This window comes from Phacochoerus africanus, chromosome 7, assembly GCF_016906955.1.
Source record: "Phacochoerus africanus isolate WHEZ1 chromosome 7, ROS_Pafr_v1, whole genome shotgun sequence".
In the NCBI taxonomy this organism is placed as follows: Eukaryota; Metazoa; Chordata; class Mammalia; order Artiodactyla; family Suidae; genus Phacochoerus; species Phacochoerus africanus.
The window spans coordinates 30,033,856-30,056,413 of record NC_062550.1 but is presented as its reverse complement, the minus strand read 5'-3'; positions in this window follow the sequence as shown (position 1 = coordinate 30,056,413).

The following is a 22,558-nucleotide window of genomic DNA, read 5'->3' as shown; positions in this document are numbered from 1 at the left end:
AAATCTCTCATACATTTAGCCCTATCTTAGGGTATGATTGACCTAACAGCTTTCTACGTTCTTTCTTTAGAAGCATTTGTATAAGGGACAGAAATAATCTCTAATGTGGAAAAAAACATCTACACCAGGCCTGCTAGAGGTTTTAGTCAGGAAAATTTCATCACACTCAACTCACTGGCTCTGCTAAATACATGTGAAAATAGGGTAACCAACATTTATATAGTTAAAAGTCTTCATTTACAAAGATTTTTTTAATGTGAAAGACCTGATCTTCACTGTAGATCTTTGCATGAAATATTATCAGATACATTTTGCCAATGATGACACTAAGCACCAATGAGGTTAAGAGTTTTGTTTATAAATAGCGGGGGTTGGATTTAAAGTCAGATACGCAGAACGCCAGAATCTATGTACTTTCTAGCTCTGTCTTAATACTACTCTGAAATTATTTCTATTTAAAAAAATAATAATTTGATAATTGCATCTGCTTTTATTACTAGTGGCTTATAATTATTGAGTGAATGGCATAGGCCTGGCATTTTCATAAGCATTTTGAACATTTAACCTTCACAACTCCATGTTACTATCCCAGCTGTTTGGTGAGACAACTGAGGCAGAGACCTATGAGAAATCTACAGGTCACAAAGCATTATCAGTCATAATGCTAACAAGAAGACGTCTTCCCACATCTATGTACTACCTTCCTGACTCCCCTCCTCTGTCCCCCTAACTTCTTTATACCTACCCTCCCCAATTCAGGGCATATCACTACAGATCAAGACCTTAGAAGAATTACAAGAAGAGCAGAAACTGTTGGAATTGCTCTTGCTGACCATCAATTCTAAATCCCTGAGGAGGTAGACTGGGAAAAAAACAAAACCATGAAGACATAGAATAAGAAAATGAAATACCAAATACATGCAAAGGCTAATGCTTTGCATCTGCCTTCTTGAGTTTTATTTCATGTCTTCTTCTTTCCCCTTAAATATTTCTGAGCTACATTATGCTTGGATCATAGTTGTTAGAGGTATTTGTTTATTTATGCTAATTTGACTTTTCCAGGCAATACAAAGCAAATAGGAAGGGCTTCAACTTAATTTCACCATAAATTTCAATCACTATCTGAACATTGCTGTTGTTAAACTTACTCTTGAATAACCTCCAATCACTGAGACCATGTAGTACTTGCACTGAATGATATAAGAACACATAATTAGGAACTTAATATCATAGACATTTGCAAGAGACATTTGGATACATTTTGGTAAAACTGTTCAGCTGTACCTTCCAGCCAGTTTCCTTGCTGTAATGATGCTAAAATGATAGCCACCCATTCATAGTTTGGGAATGTCTGCACATGAGTTATGTATAATTACAGGTAATAGAGAAGTGCACAATAGTCAGATTTGAGTCCCAGGTTAGCCAGTTATTAACTTTATAAATTATAAGCTTTGGAAAGTGAATTCATGCTTGATTCTCTTTTTACACATTTGTATAGCAGGAAACAAGTTTGCTGTGAAAAATCAAATGCTTTAAATTACATTAAGATCTTTGAAAACTGACTAAAAATATAATACATATTTTTAAAATTTGGTCTTGAGATGGTTAATGTGTATCACTCATGCCAGGACTATTTTACTAGTTCATACCAAATATTGCTAATTGATTATAGTAGTCAAGGAGTGTTAGGTGTATTTACATGCTTATTTATTTACATATTTATATTCAGAGTCCTCAACATAATCCCCATGTGGTTACTACTAGCTATCCAGAGATGGAGATTAAATAAAATTTCTTCCTCATCCTGGTCTAATTTAGTGAACTTCATTTGTAATGGAGAACTTATGATTCATTCATTGAATCAGCAAAAATTTATTAAGCACTAGAAATGGCACTAGATTCTCATAACAAATAGAGTATATTTCTGATCTTCTGGGATCTCTCAGTCTGATGGAAGAAGTATTGCAGGATTTAGACATGATTATGGTAAAGTGATTAGTATTACTGTAGAGGAGGCAGAGAAGAAAATGCTTATATATCCCCCTTGAGATTATAGATTTGATTAAAGCAGCCCTGAGGGATGGATGTGGGATTTTCAAGGGATATATCAGCATGTTCATGCTTACATGGGCAGTAATAAGGAGGAGAGTGTCCAGTACCACAAGGTAACTATGCTAAGAATGAGAATGACATATCCTTAAAAGTCCAAGTTTTCTTGAAAACTATACTGTGGAACATGTAAGTTTTGAATGAACATTTAAGAGTGAAAAGGTGTTAGAATAGTGACAAAGAGGCTATTAAAAGAAAATAGATTAAAAACCAGACCAAACAAACAAAACCAACATAATGAAAAAGCCAAATTTCAAAAGCAGATTCAGATAACTAGATTCTGGGGAGCATAATTAATCTTTCTAACAAATGAACAGAGAAATAGGTCACTAAAGACAAGCATTGTATAAGAAGACTTCTTTTTCACACTAAGAATAGACCTGTTTTAAAATTAATAGCTAGACCTGTTTTAAAATTAATTCAAAATAGAAATCTAGAACTTGGCAAAAGTTTGTCAGCTGTTAGTTTCAAAAAGAACAAACTAAGCACAAAATTAGTAGAAGGAAGGAAATAATAAAGATCAGAGTGCAAATAAATGAAAAAAAGAGATCAGAAACACAACAGAAAAGAAGAAAAATAAGAATAGGTCTTTTATAAAAGATAAACAAAATTAACAATCTTTTAGCTAGAATAACTGAGAAAAAGAGAAAGAGGATTCAAAGGAATAAAATTAGAAATGAAGAGGAGACATTACAACTGATACCATGAAAATACATGGGGTCTTAAGAGATTACTATGCACAATTATATGCCAAGAAATTGAATAACCTGGAAGAAATGGATGAATTTCTAGTAACATACAACCTGCCAAGACAGAATCATGAAGAAATAGAAAAACTGAACAGCACAGTAACTAGTAAGGAGACTAAATCAGTAGTCAAAAACTTTCCAACACAGAAAATCCTAGGATCAGATAAATATTTGGTGAATTCTACCAAATATTTAAAGAAGGATTAATGCCAATCCTTCTCAAACTCTTCCAAAAAAAAAAAAAAAAATCAAAGAGCAGGGAACATTCCCAAACTCATTTTACCAGGTAGCATTACCCCGATTCCCAAGTCAGATAAATATACCACAAGGAAAGAAAGCTATAAGCCAATATACATGATGAATATTGATGCAAAACTTCTCAATATCAACAACTGAATTCAATAATACATAAAATGAATTATACACTATAACCAAGTGGGATTTATCCCGGGAATGCATGGATGGTTCAACATATATAAAGCAACAAATGTAGGAGTTCCCATCATGGCACAGTGGTTAAGGAATCTGACTAGGAACCATGAGGTTGCAGGTTCAATCCCTGGCCTTGCTCAGTGGGTTAAGGATCTGGTGTTGCCCGTGAGCTCTGGTGTAGGTCGCAGACATGGCTTGGATCCCATGTTGCTGTGGCTCTGGCATAGGCTGGTGTCTACAGTTCTGATTAGACCCCTAGCCTGGGAACCTCTATATACAGCAGGAAGCAGCCCTAGAACAGGCAAAAAGAGAAAGAAAAAAAAAAAAAGAAAGAGACAAATGTGATACAGCACGTTTATAGAAAGAAAAAAAAAACTTATGATCACCTTAATAGATACAGAAAAAGCATATGAACCAATACAACATCTTTTCATGATAAAAACCCTCAACAGGAGTTCCCGTCGTGGCGCAGTGGTTAACGAATCCGACTAGGAACCATGAGGTTGCGGGTTTGGTCCCTGCCCTTGCTCAGTGGGTTAACGATCCGGCGTTGCCGTGAGCTGTGGTGTAGGTTGCAGACGCGGCTTGGATCCTGCGTTGCTGTGGCTCTGGCGTAGGCCGGAGGCTTCAGCTCCAATTCAACCCCTAGTCTGGGAACCTCCATATGCCGTGGGAGCAGCCCAAGAAATAGCAACAACAAAAAAGACAAAAAAAGACAAAAAAAAAACCCTCAACAAATTGGTTATAGAAGAAACGAATATATATATATATATATAATCCTAAAGACTTAACCCAAAATCTTTTGGAAATAATGAATTTAGTAGGGTTGTAGGATATAAAATCAATAGACAGAAGCCATCTGTGTCTCTGTATAATAACAATGAAATATTTGAAAAAGAACTAAGTAATACTACCTCATTCACAGTAGGATCAAAAACAATAAAATATTTAGAATAAATTTTAACAAGGAAATGAAATCCTGTACCATGAAAACTACAAGACTTTGATGAAAGAAGTTGTAAACACAACTGAAAATATATCCCTTGTTTATGAATCAGAGTAATTAGTATTGTAAAATATCCATAATATTCAAAGCCATCTTCACATTCAATGTAATCTTTATCAAAATGACAATGGCATTTTTCTCAGAAATAGAAAAAAAATCCTAAAATTTATATGGAACGACAAAAGACTGAATAACCGAAGCAATCCTGAGAAAGAAAAAAGCCAAAAGCAACATTTTTCCTGACCATAAACTATCATACAAAGCTGTAGTAATCAAAATAGTATGTATTGGCATAAAATCAGACACATAGGTCAATGGGAGAGTATAAAGAGCCCATTGGTCAATTAATTTATGATAAAGGAGCCAAGAATATATAATGGGGGGTGGAGAGTCTCTTCAGTAAATGGTACTGGGAAAACTGGACCATGTATAAAAGGAGGGACTGGATCACTGTCTTACACCTCTACAAAATTCTATTCAAAATTAATTAAAGACTTGAATGCAAGACCTGAAACTATAAAATGACTGGACGAAGACATAAGGGATAAGCACCTTGACATTGTCCTGACAATGATTTTTTTTTAGATATGAGACAAAAAACTAAGACAAAAAGGAATGCAATGGTCAACAAGTAGGACTACATCAAACTAAAAAGCTTTGCACAACAAAGGCAACAATCCATAAAATGAGAAACACAACATGGAGAATGGAAGAAAATATTTGCAAACTATATCCAATAGGGAGTTAATATCCAAAATAGGTAAGGAACCCATACCACTCAACAGTAAGAAACTAAACAAACAATTTAAAATATGTGGAGGGGGAGTTCTTGTTGTGACACAGCAGAAACAAATCTGACTTGTATCCATGAGGATGCAGGTTCAATCTCTGGCCTCACTCAGTGGGTTGGGGATCTGGCTTTGCCATGAGCTGTGGGTGTAAGTCACAGACACGGCTTGGATCTTGTGTTGCTTCTGCTGTGGTGTAGGCCAGCAGGTGTAGCTCCAATTTGACGCCTTGCCTGGGAACTTCCATATGCCGTGGGTGCAGTCCTAAAAAAGCAAAAATAAATAAATAAATATATAACTAAGTAAATTAAATATGCAGAGGAACTAAATAGACATTTTCCTAAAGACAATATATAAATGACAGCAGATACATGAAAAAAATGCTCAACAACACTAATCATCATGGAATGTAAATTAAAAGTAAAACCACAATGACATAGTACCTCACACTTTTTTAAACAGCTATTATTAAAAAGAAAAGAGATAATAAGTGTTGGCAAGGATACTGAGAAAATAAACCTTGTGAACTATTGATGGGAATGTAAATTGGTACAGTTACCAAGGGAAACAGTATGGAGGTTCCTTAAGAATTAAAAATAGAACTACACATGATCCAGTTATCTCACTTCTGAATATATACCTAAAGGAAATGAAAACATGATATCAAAAGGATATCTGTATACCATGTTTATTTCAGCATTATTTACAATAGCCAAGAATTGGAAACAACCTCAGTGTCCATCAGTGGATGAGGAGATAAAGATGGTTTTTCAGCCAAATGAAAGAAGGAATGACATGGACGACAAGGATGGAACTTGAAAGCAGTATGCTCAATGAGACAATCCAGACATAGAAAAGCAAACATTGTATGATATCACTTTAAAAAAGTAAAACTCATAGCAGCAGGGTAGAATAGTGGTTGCCTAGGGCTAGGAGGAAGGGGCACTGGGAAGATGTTATTGAAAGGGACAAACTTGCAAAAGGTAGATAAGTAAGTTCGGAGATCTAGTGCACGGTATGTTAATGATAATCAGTAACACGGCATTACATACTTCAAAAGTGCCAAGAGACTATATCTTAAATGTTCTCTCATCACAAAAGAAATAATTATGGGATATGATAAAAGTGTTAGGTAAAGTTTGGTGGTAATTATATTGCAATATGTAAAAGTTTCAAATCAACACACTATACACCTTAAACACCGTTATGTCACATATATCAATTTAAAAAAATCAGTATTATATTGTAGTATATGCTAGACAGCAAGGATAGAGATGAGTTAAACAATCCCTTTGATGTCTGTGTATAGAGGAGGGAGAACATTTAAATCAGTAAGTAATTGTTGTTAACTTTTATAATTCATTGTAATAGACAACAAATAAGCATTTTCCACTGTGGTTCTTACATGTCCTCACATCCTCCCTCTTCCCACAGGTGTTTTCTCCCACCCTCTTTTGCACAAGATATTGGTCTCTAACTATGTAATACCACTCTTCCCCATTCTCCCTCAATAAAATCCAAATTGCCCAATGGTTGCCAATCCACAAGAACAATTCCTCCTTTTGGGAGAAACCAATTGTTTGCGGAAAAATAATTAAAAACAAGATCTTCTCCCAATACGGAAAGCTTACCACAAAGATAATAGAGAAAAAATTTTTTACTGTTGAATGAGCATTAAACTAGAATGTGATGGGTACTACAGGAAATTTATAAAGATATTGCAAAATCAAGGAGAAACCTCAAACCTTTAATATAGGGAAGCAAATACAAACCACTGCATACTTGATGATTAGTCAAGTCAGAGTACTTGACAGCATCATTTGTCACTCACCTTTCATCCTAAACTCATCTGGTAATTGGGATAACTACGTTAGTTCATTGTTTTTACACCAAAGGAAAATAAAATACTTCTCTTTTATGACAAAAGGCAGTTTTTGGCAACTTGGAGTCAGGCACTTGCCGAAGTTAGTTCCCTGCCCTCTCGTTAGACATAGGGGAGGTAAGGTACCATCTTCCTTGATGCCCTTCAAAGAGATGGCTCCCAGGTCCTTGAGAAAGACTCTCTTGGGTCATAAAGTTGGCAAAAGGCTTAAAAACTTCCAAAAAGACTTGCATACATTTTGAAGGACAGAGAATGAACTTACACATTTTCTAAAATAAATTTTGTAAGCAAAGGGAGAAGGAAGAAGTCTCTTTATTTTCAAAGAGGAAAATTAACTGTTTTATTTTTCATTTTATTGCCCTTCTACTGCTCTTAAAGTTAGCTGAAAATTATGTAAACCTCCCTGCTAAAATTCTATGAAATTACCAGTCGTATTTCTCAAATTAGAAAGATCCATTGGAGCCTTCTCTTGCTAAGCATTTTTCAAACAAAGTCTTACACTAAATGCTGCCATGATTGATTTTCTTCCATACTAGCTATCAGATTCAGTCAGACTGTCCTTAAAGTATAGCTCAGATTGACTTAACAGGCTTTCTACAGATTGTTGTCAACGCCTAGGAAAATGCACCTGCAAATATCGGGAGTTCTTGTGTCCTCATGGATATACCTGATTCCAGCTGCCACTTCCTAGACATCCCAAAGGTGGAATTCTGTTCCTTAGTGCAGATTTTGATATTTGGGATGATGAACAGGTCTGCATTACATCAATGAAATCAACTTAATATAACAGGATAATCCTGTTCCTAAGTCACTCTGCACTATTCAACATCCTCGCTGAAATCTTCTATTGTACTCTTCTCCCCCTCCTCTCTTCTTCCTTCTTCACTTCCCATGAACAAATTTCTCTTCATTGTTAATGCAGAGCAATTTCATGATAGCTTTTGTATTCCTGAAGCCTGCCAACACATGCCTTCAGGGGCTTACCTTTTCCCTGTGGCTTAAAAAATGTGCTTCCTAATAAAGGCAATTTTCTCTAAAAGAATTCTGATGTCAGCTTTTAAGACAACTATATTTACTTATTTGAGAATGTAGTCATATAAAACCATAAGTTCAAAGCAAATTAAGCAAAGCTACGCGGTTATAAGGGAACGTAAGTTCAGGTTGCCACAAGTTTTAAGTTTACTGTACCAAATTCACATTCTAAGTTCCTGCATGTTTCTTGGAGGAGGGTCACACATTTTTGTTCTGTGGAAGAATTCATGCAGTAACCAAAGTTGAGGTTCCTACAAGGTAGCATAAGAAGGAAGTGGCAGATTAGGGCCACGGGCACAAGGTAAGGCAGGAACGCTGATGACTCTCGGTGAAAAAAAAATTTATGCTCATCAGGTGCAGAAGTCTGGAAAGACATTCCTAAGCAAAAGCATAAAATAACAAACCATACTCCTGGTGTGTGAATTCAAGGAACTTTAGGTAGACCAAACCTGGATCAGAAGGCATGGTGAAGAGGGGTGAGCAATGAAGCTGGAGAGCCTCAGGCCTTGGGTGGCTAGTAAAGTGCTTTGTATTTACCCTAAAGACTTTGAGCAGGAGAGAGGCCTAGACAGACTTACACTTGAAAAGTTTTTTTCTTAATATTCAGCCAATTATGAGTCACGTCTATAAATTATTTTTGAGGTTTTTTTTTTCTCAGTTCATAAACAAGCCTCTACTTGGAAGAAGGGGGGTAAAATTTGTACGTTTCTTGGAGGAGGGGTGTTTGTTTAAATGTGTGGGTGTTACTCTTAGTAGCAACAGCATTTATAAATATTGTTTTTAGAAAAAAGGTGCATTAGTTTATAATATTTGAATTGTTGGGGTTATATTTTGGACAATTAATTCACAGATGATTGGCATCTTATTTCCTGCAATTCCACAAGAACATGCCTTCTTTTCACTAGGATATTAAATTACTGATTTACTAAGAATCATTAGCATAGAAAGGTGAAAGCTTGTAGCCATAAAAATACAACTAAATGTCCTCTAACATGAGATGCTATATTTGAAAACTCTACAATCTCTCCCAGTCACAATTCAGTTTTTACTAAAAACCCATCAAGCAAGCTAGATTATTTAATACACTCTGTTCCTACAAATGGTTAATATTTCGGCAGCTTTGATGAAGTGACTCAATGTGATCTTATTTACAGTAATAGAAAATACTGCAAGAAGTTCACAATTATCACATTCAAGTAAGAAAATGGATGCATGTTATTATTTGATCTGTTCGCATTTCATAGAAATTCAAGATTAGCTAGAGAAAAAGGTTAGCCAAGAGGAAACTGTGAAATTATTTAATTCAAAAGAGCTTAAAACTTATTTATGATGGTGTGATGGGCATTGGGAAGTGTTACTTGAAGAGATCAAAATCCAGTGGGGGCAAAAATAGCCTCAAAAGTGACGTGGACACAGAAGGAAATTCATTCATATTGACATGTTTTTATGTCGGAGATTCGTATTTCTACTTCCTAACATATACTAAATTTGAGCTAATATATCATTAAAATGTTGTTTTTGTTAGGTAAAGTGACTTATAGTAGCATGTAAAGGTAAGGATTAATGGTACACTGGGAAAGAACATAATTGTACCATAATTCACTTTTTCTTGCTGGTTTCTGTTGATGATGACAAAAAACATTGAGAGAAAGATCCTAGCCGTTTGTGTTCTCTTAAGACAACTTTCTTTACTCTATTTCCAGTAATAATTTAGGTAATATTGAATTAATATTTCTATAATGTTTAAAATATTAGGAAACACAAAAGTATTATGTTTATAGAGATTAAGACATCTGAGGTGGGCAGTAATCATTTTAATTTTGATTATAAATTCATGCTCTTCTTGACATATTAGTAGTGTTGCTTACCATCTTTTGGTGGGCACTGGAGTAAATGGAGAAATCTTATAAAGCCTGCATGTGAGGATAAACAGATATTTTCAAGCAGTGTCTTCTACACACTAGTGTGGGTGGATTGGTATGTCAAACCATCAATCCTTTCAGCTCCTGTGGCCTGGGAGGGTTTGGGGTAGCTAAAGCCCCAGGATAATGAGCAAATAATATCTCAAGTGGCTGAGTAAATATTACCAGTTTGTTCAAAAGTTTGGGAAGCACTGCAAGAACACATGATGAACATGAGAAAAGTTAAGGTGAGAATGGCTTTTCTAGTAAAGGTTAATAGAAAGAAGCAGAAAGATCTAGTGGTGAGTATTGACTGATTTGATTTGTAGAGCTACAATATGCTGGTCTGTTTTGAGGATGGGATGGTATATGAAAAAATGCTTTCTACAACCACACCAAATTACATGAATGTGAATACAGGCTACCTGATACTTTCCAGGTTCAATTACCCAGCAGAGCAGTTCAGTGAGTGTTCACCAGTGGCTCACAGATGACTGAGTATGCATTTCTGTTAGTAGAATCAGAGTGGTACCATGGAAAGATGAAGGGTTTGCTGTGGGACAGACTTGGATTTAGGTCTTGACTCTGTGAGCTATTGGTCAAAGTAACCCATTTGAACTGTCATAATATTTTCTGCAACACTGAAAAAAAAAACAGGTAATTAAAACATTTCTTATAGGGTTATTTATAATGTTCTATGTATCTGCATATCTATATTTATGTATCTACATGTCTACAAATGTGTGCACACACATACACTATTAACTCCTTCATGTGTAAAATGGAGATAGTAATACTTACATGGTAGACTTACTGTGATAGTGAAAATTAGAAATAGATGTAATAATAAGTACCTATATCACCTGCTCTTGGCTTCCTATCCACTTCCTACCTTATAGCCTTCATTCTGGTCAATTGTTCAATTTTAGCACATCGATATTTTGGAATGGATAATTCTTTCTGTGGAGGACTATCCTGCACATTATAGCATGTGAAGTGACTTTAAGATATCACCAAATGCCTTCTTGTGGCAAAATTGACTTCTTTTGAGGATTATCACTCTAGTAGGAGAAGAACTACCACTTCAGCAGAAGAAGATCCATTATCAAATAGGAGATAGTTAACAGCTTCTTTGTACTGGCTGTGGTGTGTTACAAAGTATCAAGATCACAAGAAGATCCAAAGGTAACACTTCAAATAGAGGCCATCCTCTGCCAGAAAAAGGCAAAGAACCTGTGCATGGAGAATTGGGTTTTTAATTATTTTCCCTATTAGTAAAAAAATCTACCCTGGCATCATTACCAAATAATGTCCTTATACTTCACCTATGCCAGGCAGTGCTTTTCTTCAAGGTAGAAAATGGTAGAGAATACACACCTTTATAAGGCTAATACGGGACTCATCACTATTGTTGCTGTATTATTATTTTGTTATCATTTTAGTTACATTGGATAAATTAAATTAATATTTTGATTAACTGGTTAATTGATATCTGAAATTCGCTGCATTTAAGAGTACCATAAGCATGAGACTGAGAATAAATTACAGTAACCTTAGAGCATATGGAGCTGAAGTAAGATATAACATTGTGACATACTTTGCCATTTTGAAATAGAATTATCTACCATGAAGTGAGTTTAGTTTTCCTTGCTATTTACTTCCTGCATTTTGATGCAGACTGTGCAGCAACAAGAAAATTGGCAATCAATCCCCTACTGTGTAGTATTGGTTTCTAAAGCAGAATCAAGCATATTGCCTCCCTAGGTCCATTTAGTGCATTCTTACATCCTTTGGGGCTTATATCTACTATGAAACAGTAGAGTCGGAAGTTGAAGATGGTACACAGTAGGATACACAATTCTGATATATATGATTTTCTTGTATCAAATACTATAGATGAGAGGGAAGAATGAAAGATGTGCATACAGTATATGCTTGAAGATGTGGTCTTTCATGCACTATACTTATATAAGGAAGAAATGCAGCCTGTTGCACTGAAACAATTTCTGTTTCTGATAGACAATCAAGGAGGGTGGACAGTGATTTACCTTTCTTCAGCAAAGTCTTACCAGATGAATTCCTATGGATCAACACAAGTGAGCTATGAATTTCTTTCTATATCTGTTTATTTTCAACCTAACAGCAGTTGTTTTATAATAGCCAAGGGGCAAAATGAAGGGTCATCTGTATACTCTTTCTACTGGCAATCTGAAGTTAGCTTACTTTTTCCTTATTAAAAAGAAACAAGGTGATATCATTAAGATGGCAGAATAGGTGTATCCTAACTTCAGTCCCACTCACAACAAGACCACTTAGCAACTATCCATAGACAAGACACCTTTGTGAAAATCCCAGAACCCACAAGTTAGGCAGAAGCACTCCTTTGGACCGCAGAGGCTGAGAAGGACCACATTAGAAGGGTAGGAGGTTTCAGTTAGACAGCATTGCTCTCCCTCAGGCTGGCATAGAGCCACATTGAGAGGATCCCTCATGGCCTCCAGCTTCTCCACGGGGCAAAAAGGAACCCAAGACAGATGTCTTGCTTCTTGTGGGATGCTTTTCAAAAGGGCCACTTGGGTTTTGCCTCACAGGCATCACTGACTGTGCCTAGATTACCATGGATAAGATAGATGGAAAAGGGAAGATCAGCTTACAGAAACCAGTATTGCCCTAAGCATAAATTCCAGCTGTGGCGCCATCTGACCAGAGAATTCAGTGAGCAGTTCTCCCTGGTTTGGGTCCCTAGTCAATAGCCACATCAGCTTTGGGGCCCATTCTATGGTCCTATCCAGACAGGAAAGCAAGGCTGCAGGCCTGTCCAACTGCTGAGCCATAGCCTCCCATCCCACCCTACCTGGAAGCCTGGTTATAGATGCCAGGCAGCTGCAGAGCACATTTTATGAGCAGGGAAGCAAATCAGTAGACCTGCCAAATTGCTGAGCAAAATTGCCTGCCCTGTATGACCAGGAAACCAACACGGTGATTCCAGCCAACCTCTGAAATCCTTCTATGGAATTTCCCTGCTTCAGAGCCCAGTTTTTAGCTCTGCCAAACAACAGAGTGCAACCTATAACCCTGCCCGATTTCTGAGCACACTGTATGGCACCACCTAACCAGGGAGCCTAGATAGCAGCCCTGTCCAACCAAGAATCCCAGCAGCCTCCAGACACACCTAACTACAAGGCTCTGCCAGATGCCCCATCTAACCAGGAAGCTTGGCCAGTAACCTTGCATAACAGCAGAGCACAATCAGAATCTGCTTGATGGTGGAGCCCAGTCTGTGGGCCAATCTTACCTCAGGCACAGTTTATGGTTCTCCTGATTGTGGAGCACAGCCTGAGGCCCTATCTGATCATGAAGCTCTACTTGCAGCCCTGCCTGAATGCAGAATCCAGACAGCTCCACTTGAGGAGCATAGCCTAAGGCCCCATCTGACAGGAAAAACTGAGGAGTCCAATTTGTAGCACTGACTAATTGCAGACTCCTGCCAGTGGCACCACCTTGCTAGGGAAAGCAGATTGCAATCCTAACCAACCAGAGATGATTGTGGAGCTCAGCCATTGGCCCAGTTTAAAACAGAATGTTTAACTATAAGATATTTTATGTAGCCTCAAAGAAAGCACAAAGGAAAAACCTGTAATGCAAGAGAGTAAGATAAAGGAATCATGGAAAACTGCCACAGAAAGTCATGATATCACAAAGGAAGAAAAGAGAGGAGAAAAGGAGAAAAAGATAAAAGGAAATACAAAACAGTCAGAAAACAATTAATACAGTGGCAATAGTAAGTCCATACCTATCAATAGTTACTTTAAACATAAATGGATTAAATTTTCCAAGCAAAATACAAGAGTGACTGAATGGATAAATAAATAAGATACAATGATATGCTGCCTACAACAGACTCATTTTAACCATAATAATATATATAGACTGTTAGTGAAGGGATGGAAAAAAACTATTCCATGCAAATGCTCACCAAAAGAGACCAAACAGAATTTAAGCTAAAAATGGGTCACAAGAGACAAAGTTCTTATGAAAAGATAAAGAGGTTAATTTATTAAGAAAAACATAACATTTGTAAATATTTAAACATCTAACATTAGGTCACCTAAAAATATAAAGCAAATACAAATGGAACTAAAAGGAGAAATAAACAGCAACACAGTAATAGTCCACTATCAGCAATGGATAGATCACCTAGACAGAAAATCAACATGGAAAAAATAAATGTCAACACTGGATTTCAAAGACAAACCCCAAAGTAGATGAAAACATTAATTTTTATGTTGATTACATGTTGTAATGATATTTTAGAAATAATGGGTTAAATAAAGTATGCTACTAAATTATTTTGTGTTTTTATAACTTGACTATTAAGACACTTAAAATTACATGTGTTTTGTAGTATATTTCTATTAGTACTGGCCTAAAGCAACACTTCTGAAACTACTTGTATATGGAATATTGCTATAAGGATGACAAGTTTTATGTGAGAAAAAGACTTGCCTAGAATAAGTAATTTTGTTAGCTGTTACACAAGGGTTTTCTTCAGTATGTTCAAATATATTGTAACTATGAGAAAGTTTTGTTAGTCTCTAAATGATGGCTTCTAGCAATTCCTTCCATCCTTGTATGAGACTATTGTTCTTCCAATGAAAGGTGGAACTTATTTCCCCTCCTCTTCAATCTGGGTTGGCCTTAACTTTTTCTGAGAAATTTAATGCATCAGAAGTTTTTCTTAGGATTTCTGAAGCTAAAGTCATCTTACATGTGCTGCTTGGGATTCTTAGAACGTGTTTTTCTTAGGATTTTCCATCTTGGAACTTAGTCATCACAACCTTGTGAGAAGCAAAAGTAACATGTTAAAAGTGTATATGGGCACTCTAGTCGGTTAAGCCCAGCTTAGTCTCAGCAATAGCCAGGATCAGCTGCCAGTTGTCACAGTGAGTCACTCTGGGTATCTGCCACAGTTGTGGGTTCTAATGATTGGAAACATGTCCCAACTGACAAACTCAGAAACTCCAAGCTGAGCCCACTCACCCCAAAGAGCGGAGAGACACTGCTAACCTGTTATTATAAGCCACTAAGATGTCAGAGGGGTTGTAACACACCAAGCTTTTTTGACCATTTGGACTACCTGTTAATATCTCCTAAGCTAGTTTTTTCTTAGAAAACCTTTATGAAGGAGAGAGAATCACAGAGTTTGCGCATTTTTTGGAAAAGTTTGAGGAAAACATTATAGAATCAAACACAGCATATGTACGTTTATAACAGGACAAGGAAGAGCAAATAAAGACCATATAATAAAAGAAATCTAAAGGAAGGAAATAGTAGTCAGTGTGAAAATACAAATGTTTTTAAAATGACAAACATTTTAGTTATAATAAAACTGAGTAAAATAGGAAATAGACATACCTATTTTTTTAATCAGAAAGATAAAAATGTAAGTAAATCTACAGTAAGTAAAAGCTATTAGAAATAAAACAGAATGTTATATTAAGAACAAAGGAAAGATTACTAAAGAGGAAAAATTGAAAACAAGGTATTTTAATGGGGGTTCCCAGGCTAGGGGTTGAATGGGAGCTGCAGCTGCTGGTCTACACCACAGTCACAGCAACACCAGATCTAAGCCACGTCTGCGACCTACACCACAGGTCATGGGAACACCAGATCCTCTGGCCCACTGAGCGAGGCCAGGGATCCAACCTGTGTCCTCATGGATACTAGTTGGGTTTGTTACTGTTGAGCCACAACAGGAACTCCAGTGTTGTTGTTACTTTAATCATGCTTTTCAAGGAATAAAAATATAACAATAAAACATAAAATTTCCATTAAAAAAAAAACCAGGGTATTTTCATATACTTGAGAATTAAATAACACAAAGAAATTATAACAGCTGTAAAATTTTTGAGTTTATGTGAATCAAAATATGGAACTAAATTTTAGGAATTCAAGGAGAAATGAGAAAAAGCTTAATTACAATTAAGAAGGTTAACATCACTATTAGTTTTTATGATTAGTAATAGTCAAAATTAAATAAGGATATCTCAGTTGTGAGTAGTATTAATGAAGTTGGATTAATAGAAATATATTAAGCTCCTTATCCAGAGAAGAGAATTTATGTTCTTATTAAATGTCTCTGTAAGAAATACAAAATACGAAGTTCCATTGTGGCGCAGCAGAAAAGAATCCAACTAGTATCCATGAGGATACGGGTTTGATTCCTGGTCTCACTCAGTGGGTCAGGGATCCAGTACTGCCATGAGCTATGGTGTAGGTTGCAGACGTGGCTGAGATCCTGTGTTGCTGAAGCTGTGACATAGGCCAGCACCTGTAGCTCCAATTAGACCCCTAGTCTGGGAACTTCCATATGCCATGGGTATAGCCAAAAAAGCAAAAAAAAAAAAAAAAAAAAGGTAATACCCTGCAAAATAATTGGTTGCAAAAGCAGAAATTGCAGAGATTTTCAGTTTAGTATAAACAGAGTTAGCAGGTAAAATAATAACTCTGACAATAAGTACCATCTTATAAATTAACAACCACAACAAAGTAGCAACTCCTCTGTGGAAGACACACAATACTTAATTATTGTGTCAACATCTAACAGAACAAAGTACTAAAAAACATCTAACAGAACAAAGTACTAGAAAAAAAATTGTGGGATTTTATCAAAGTTGATATCATGGGTAAATTTATAGCTCTAAATATTTTTATTATTTAGAAGAAAGGAAAGAAAGCAAAAAGTAGAAGGAATGCAATAATTATAAATATAAAGATAAAATGTCTGAAAAAAAGCATTGGAAATGCTAATTTAAGATTTCCTTTAAGAATGTTATTTTATGTTAAATCACTTTAAAACAAAAATATATGTTAGAATTGTTGAATATGAGATTAGTTTCAAAATGATAATGTTATCTATAGCTCTATGTTGAAATTTTAAAATTAAAATCAATTAATTTTCTATAAACACATAATTGACATTTCATTTTATATTTTAAACACTATATAAAGAAATGGGGACACAAGTCTGTATATGAAATTTTCACTCATCATTGTCTTATATAGTAAAAACCTAAAAACAACCTAAATGATCAGCTGGGAAAAAATATTGGCTATAGTAAAGAGATGGCTAGGTATTACACAAGGTTTTCAAATGGTAAGCACATTTACTGTTTATGTAACGATGATGGCAGGGTTAATTTTGCAGGTAAACAACATGAGCAAGATCTCAGGTTCACTTTATCTTTCTGTTCATCCATCCATACTGCATTAGCATTTCATCTTTGCTCTTGTCACTACATAGTTGCAGGAAATCTGTTTGGCTTGAAACATCATGCTCATGAAGGAAGGAGGAACAGGAGGCAGAAGCAGCTCTCTTCTTCCATCTATTCTTATCAGAAAAGCAAATGCCTTAAGAGTATTTCTTCTACCAGTCTTTTTCATGACCTGAGCTTAGGCACCTGAGTATCCTGACTATATAGGAGCCTGGGAAATTGATGGATAGTTCTTTTCAGCTTTTATAATGAGGTATGACCAAAGAAGAAAGAGAAAGGGAGTGGTCTTTGGGTAGCCATCAAAATTCTCTGCTACAATGTCCCACATATGAAAAGAAAATGTTAGCTAGACTTACCAAGAAAGAAGACTCAAATAAAATTATGTCAAATAGGAAACATCACAAATAATAGCACAGAAATACAAAGGATGATAAGACTAATATAAACAATTTTACACCAACAAATTGGAGAGCCTAGGGAAAAAATGTATACATTCCTAGAAATATATGCCATACTAAGGGTTAATTATGAAGAAACAAAAAAACCTGTGGAGAAAAATTGCTATTAAGAAGATTAAATCAGGAATCAAAAACTTCCCATCAAAATGATAAAATGAGTTAACTGGTGAATTGTACCAAATATTTAAAGAACAATTAATATCAATCCTTTTCAGACTCTTCCAAAAAATAGAAGAGGAGGGAACATTTCCCAACTCATTTTACTTGGCCAGCATTACATTGATACCAAAATCAGATAAGGACATAAGAAAAATATTACAGACAAATATTCCTAATGAATATAGTTGCAAAAACCCTCAACAAAGTATTACCACGCCAAATTCATTAATACATTAAAAGGATCATACACTATGATAAGTGGAATTTATCCTACCACATATCAATGTGAAATGTTGCATCAAGAAAATGAAGGATAAAAAATCATTACTCAAGACATTACTTAATCATTACAAAAGAGCCCTGGACAAAATTCAACATCCTTTCATAGTAAAGCTCTCAACAAAGTGTGTGTAGAGGAAATGTATATCAATGTAACAAAGGCCATGTATGACAAGCCCACAGCTAGCTTCATACTCAATAGCGAAAAAGTTGAAAGCTTTTCCACTAAGATCAGGAATAGGAAAAGGATCCCATTCTCACCACTTTATTCAACATATTACTGGAAGTCCTAGTCAGAGCAATCAGGCAAGAAAAATAGGCATCCAAATTGAAAAGGAAAAAGTAAAACAGTTTCTATTTGAAGATAACATAGTATTACATACATAAAACTGTAAAGATATCAAAAACTGTTAGAACTAATAAATTTAGGAAATTTGTAAGATGCAAAATCAATATGCAAAAATCAGTTGTATTTCTATATGCTAAGAATAAACTTTCAGCAAAAGAGATTAGAAGAAATTCCCAGAGTTCTCTTGTGGCATGCAGGTTAAGGATCCAGCTTGTCACTATAGCTTTGGCACAGGTTGGATCCCTGGCCCCGGAACTTCCACATGTTGCAGGTGCACCCATACATACATACCTACATACATACATACATTTCTTTAAAAAAGAAAAGATTCCCATTTACGGTAGTATCCAAAAATTTTAAATAATTATGAAAAAAATTTAAGGCATTCCCGTCATGGCTCAGAAGTTAACACATTTGACTAATATCCATGAGGATGCAGGTTCAACCCCTGACCTTGCTCAGTGGGTTAAAGATCCAGCATTGTCACGAGCTGTGGTGTAGGTCACAGTTGCAGTTTGGTACTTGTGTTGCTGTGGCTGTGGCTGTGGCTTAGGCTGGCAGCTACAGATCCAATTTGACCCCTAGCCTGGGAATCTCCATGTGCCATGCGTGTGGCCCTAAAAAGCAAAAAAAAAAAAGTTTGAGAGTGAAAATTCTGTACATTGACATCTTACAAATTGAAGAAGATAAATAGAGAAGGAATTTCTATGTTTTTGGATGGGAAGAATTCATATTGCTAAAATGTTTATACTATTCAAAGCCATTTCTAAATTCACTGCAATCTCTTCCAATATTCCAATGGATTTTTTTCACATAAATAGAAAGAAGAATCCTAAAAGTCATATGGAACCACGAAAGACTCTAAATAGCTAAAGCAATCTTGAGAAAGAAGAAAGCTGTAGGCAATACACTTCTTGATTTCAAGCTATATTTCAAAGCTTACAGTAATCAAAACAGTATGACACTGACATAAAAACAAACATATAGATTGACAGAACATAACAGAGAGCCCAGAAATAAACTAACAGATAAATGGTCAATTTATGACAAAGGAGTCAAGAATACACAATAGGGAAAGAGCTTCTTCAATAATGGTATTGAGAAAACTGGGCAGCCACATGAGAAAGACTAAAACTGAATCCCTATGTTACACTGTACACAAAAGTCTACCCCAAATGGATTAAAGACTCAAATGAAAGACCTGAAACCATAAAACATCTGGAAGAAAACATAGGGGGTAAGCTCCTTTCATTAGCCCTGGCCATGGTTTTTTGGTATATGACACCAAAATAAAAGGCAACAAAACCAAAAATAAATAGATAGAATTATATCAAACTAAAAAAAACTTCTGTGAAGCAAAGGAAACCACAAACACAATCAAAAGGCAACGTAAACAATGGAAGGAAATATATGTAAACCATATATCTGATAAGGGGTTAATATTTAAAATTTATAAAGAACTCATTAACAACTCAATACAAAAATAATCTAATTAAAAGATCAGAGGAACTAAATATGCATTTTTTCCAAAAAAGACATACAAATTGAAAAAATATACATGAAAATATTCTAAACATTACTAATCATTGGGGAAATCAAAATCAAAATGAGGTGTCACTTCACATTGGTTAGAATGACTCTCATCAAAAAGACAAGTGTGAATGAGGATGTGGAGAAAAAGTAACCCCTGTACATGTTGGTAAGGATGTATCTTGGTGTAGCTACTATGGAAAATATTATGGATGTTTCTCAAAGTCAAAAATAGAACTACCATATGATCCAGCAATCCCAATTCTGAGTCCACATCAAAGGAAGTTAAATCTCTATTTTAAAGTATATTGGCACCTCCATGTTCATTGCAACATTAGTCACAATCACCAATGATACATGTAAACAATCTAAATGCCCATCAATGGATGAATGAGTAAAGAAAGTGTGTTTTTTGCTTACCAATGGAATATTATTCACAGACATAAAAAAGAAGGAAAACTTGTCATTTGCAACAACACAGAATTTTACCAGACAGAGGAAAACAAATCCTGTATGATCTCACTTTTATGTGGAATCTAAAAAACAAGCAAACAAACAAAGATACAACTTATGGAAGCAGAGAGCATATTGATGGCTGCCAGAGGCAGGACTTGGGAGCTGTAGAAAATGGGTAAAGCTGGTTAAAAGTTACCAAATTACAGTTACAAGAATAAATAAGTCATGGAAGTGTAATGTATAGCATGGCGACCATCATTAACTGTACTGTCTTACATATTTGAGAGTTGCTAAAAGAATAAATCTTAAAATCTCTATCATAAGAAAAAGAAAAATGTAATTATGTGAGGTAATGTATGTTAAGTAAACTTGTGGTAATCATATTAGAATATATACATATATCAAACCATGTTATACAACTTAATTATAAGTTATGTCAAATATTTTTCAAAGCACTGGAAAAAAGTAAAAAGAAATGTAGTATGATATAATCATGTTTAAATATTCTTTAGCCATTAAAATAATTTCTACTAAGTGTTTTAATTATGGAGTACCTATGATAAGTAAAAATGTAGGCTAATAAAAATGCCATATACATATGAATACATGCATGAATTTATATGAAAACATGAAAAATATTTTAAAATCCTAGTGATAGTTCTATACAGATGGTAGCATAATGGCAATTTTTATTTTTAATTTGATATCTTATGAGTTTATCATCTAAAAGGAAAACATGATTTTTAAAATCAGACTTTTTTTTGGTAGAAATTCATGCCTCTTTTCTATTATAAGGTGAATGAAATTTGCCCTTTGCTTCATATATGATTTGTGATACCAGAAAAACCAAGGCCACATTTCTACTTCTTGGTATAAAATAATTTTAGGGAAGCATCAAAAGTGGAAGCCAGTCCAGAGGAGCTGAGTGCCTGTCCTTAGCATGGTATGCTAATACTCCCTTTGAATATTTATGTTGTCATGCCAATCCAAGGACTGGAAACACCAAGCTGCCACTTTGGTAATCTTGGCTTAAAACAAAGGATTGTAGGAATTCCCATAGTGGTGAAGCGGAAACAAATCCAACTAGGAACTTTGAGGTTGCAGGTTCGATCCCTGGCCTCACTCAGCGGGTCAAGGATCCGGTGTTGCCCTGAGCTATGGTGTAGGTCGCAGATGTGGCTCAGATCTCACATTGCTGTGGCTGTGATGTAGGCCAGATGCTACAGCTCTAATTCGACCCCTAGCCTGGGAACTCCATATGCCACAGTTGCAGCCCTAGAGACAAAAAGACAAAAAAAAACAAAACAAAACCAACAAAGGACTGTAAACAGGAAAACTGTACCCAGATAGAGAAAAATAAACAAAAACACCCTTCTCACTATGGACTGTACTCCATAATGCGGGAAGGGTGCCTATGATGACCATTTCTCTATAATTGCCCTGTCATGATCTTTCAACACTAAAAACATTTGTGGTGGTAAAAGGATGACCAAAGACAAATACACGAGTGTGATGACTACCTGCACATAGATTCCCTCAACTTTTTCCAATAGGGCTATTTACAATAGATGCATGAACTCATGTATTCACTGTGATGGGACCCAGCTTTGGGTTTTACTCTCCCTAAATTTTGTAGTCAGATCTGGACCTCAATTCAATAGTTCCAAAGCTCTATTTTCTGCATTTTGAACTTTTGTTCATTTGAATGCTAAGAGCTATTTCAACTCAAAGGATAGATAATGTGTGGGTGGCAGGATGCTGCCTCAGGAAAAATCAGATTGAATTTCTTCTCAGGATCAGCTGAAGGTTCTATTTATCACCTCCTATAAGATAACCCTTAAATTTGAAGGTGAAGTGGGAAATTTTTTGTAGGGGTGTACAAACTTAGCATTTTAAGCCATAGGAACTATGGAAACAGGAGTTAAGATATGAATGGTTTAGAGACTGTTCTCTCTTAGTTATCGACCCAGTCCATGTGGTTACTCTTATAACAGTGTTGCCTTGGAGAATCAATCCCATTTTTAATTGAGAAGTTTATTCCTAAGGGGATTTCATCTCTCACCTTATACTCTTATTTGGTTGATATACATGCACATATAAACACACACATACACACATATTTATGGGGAATACAAACTTTCTTCTATCTCATTT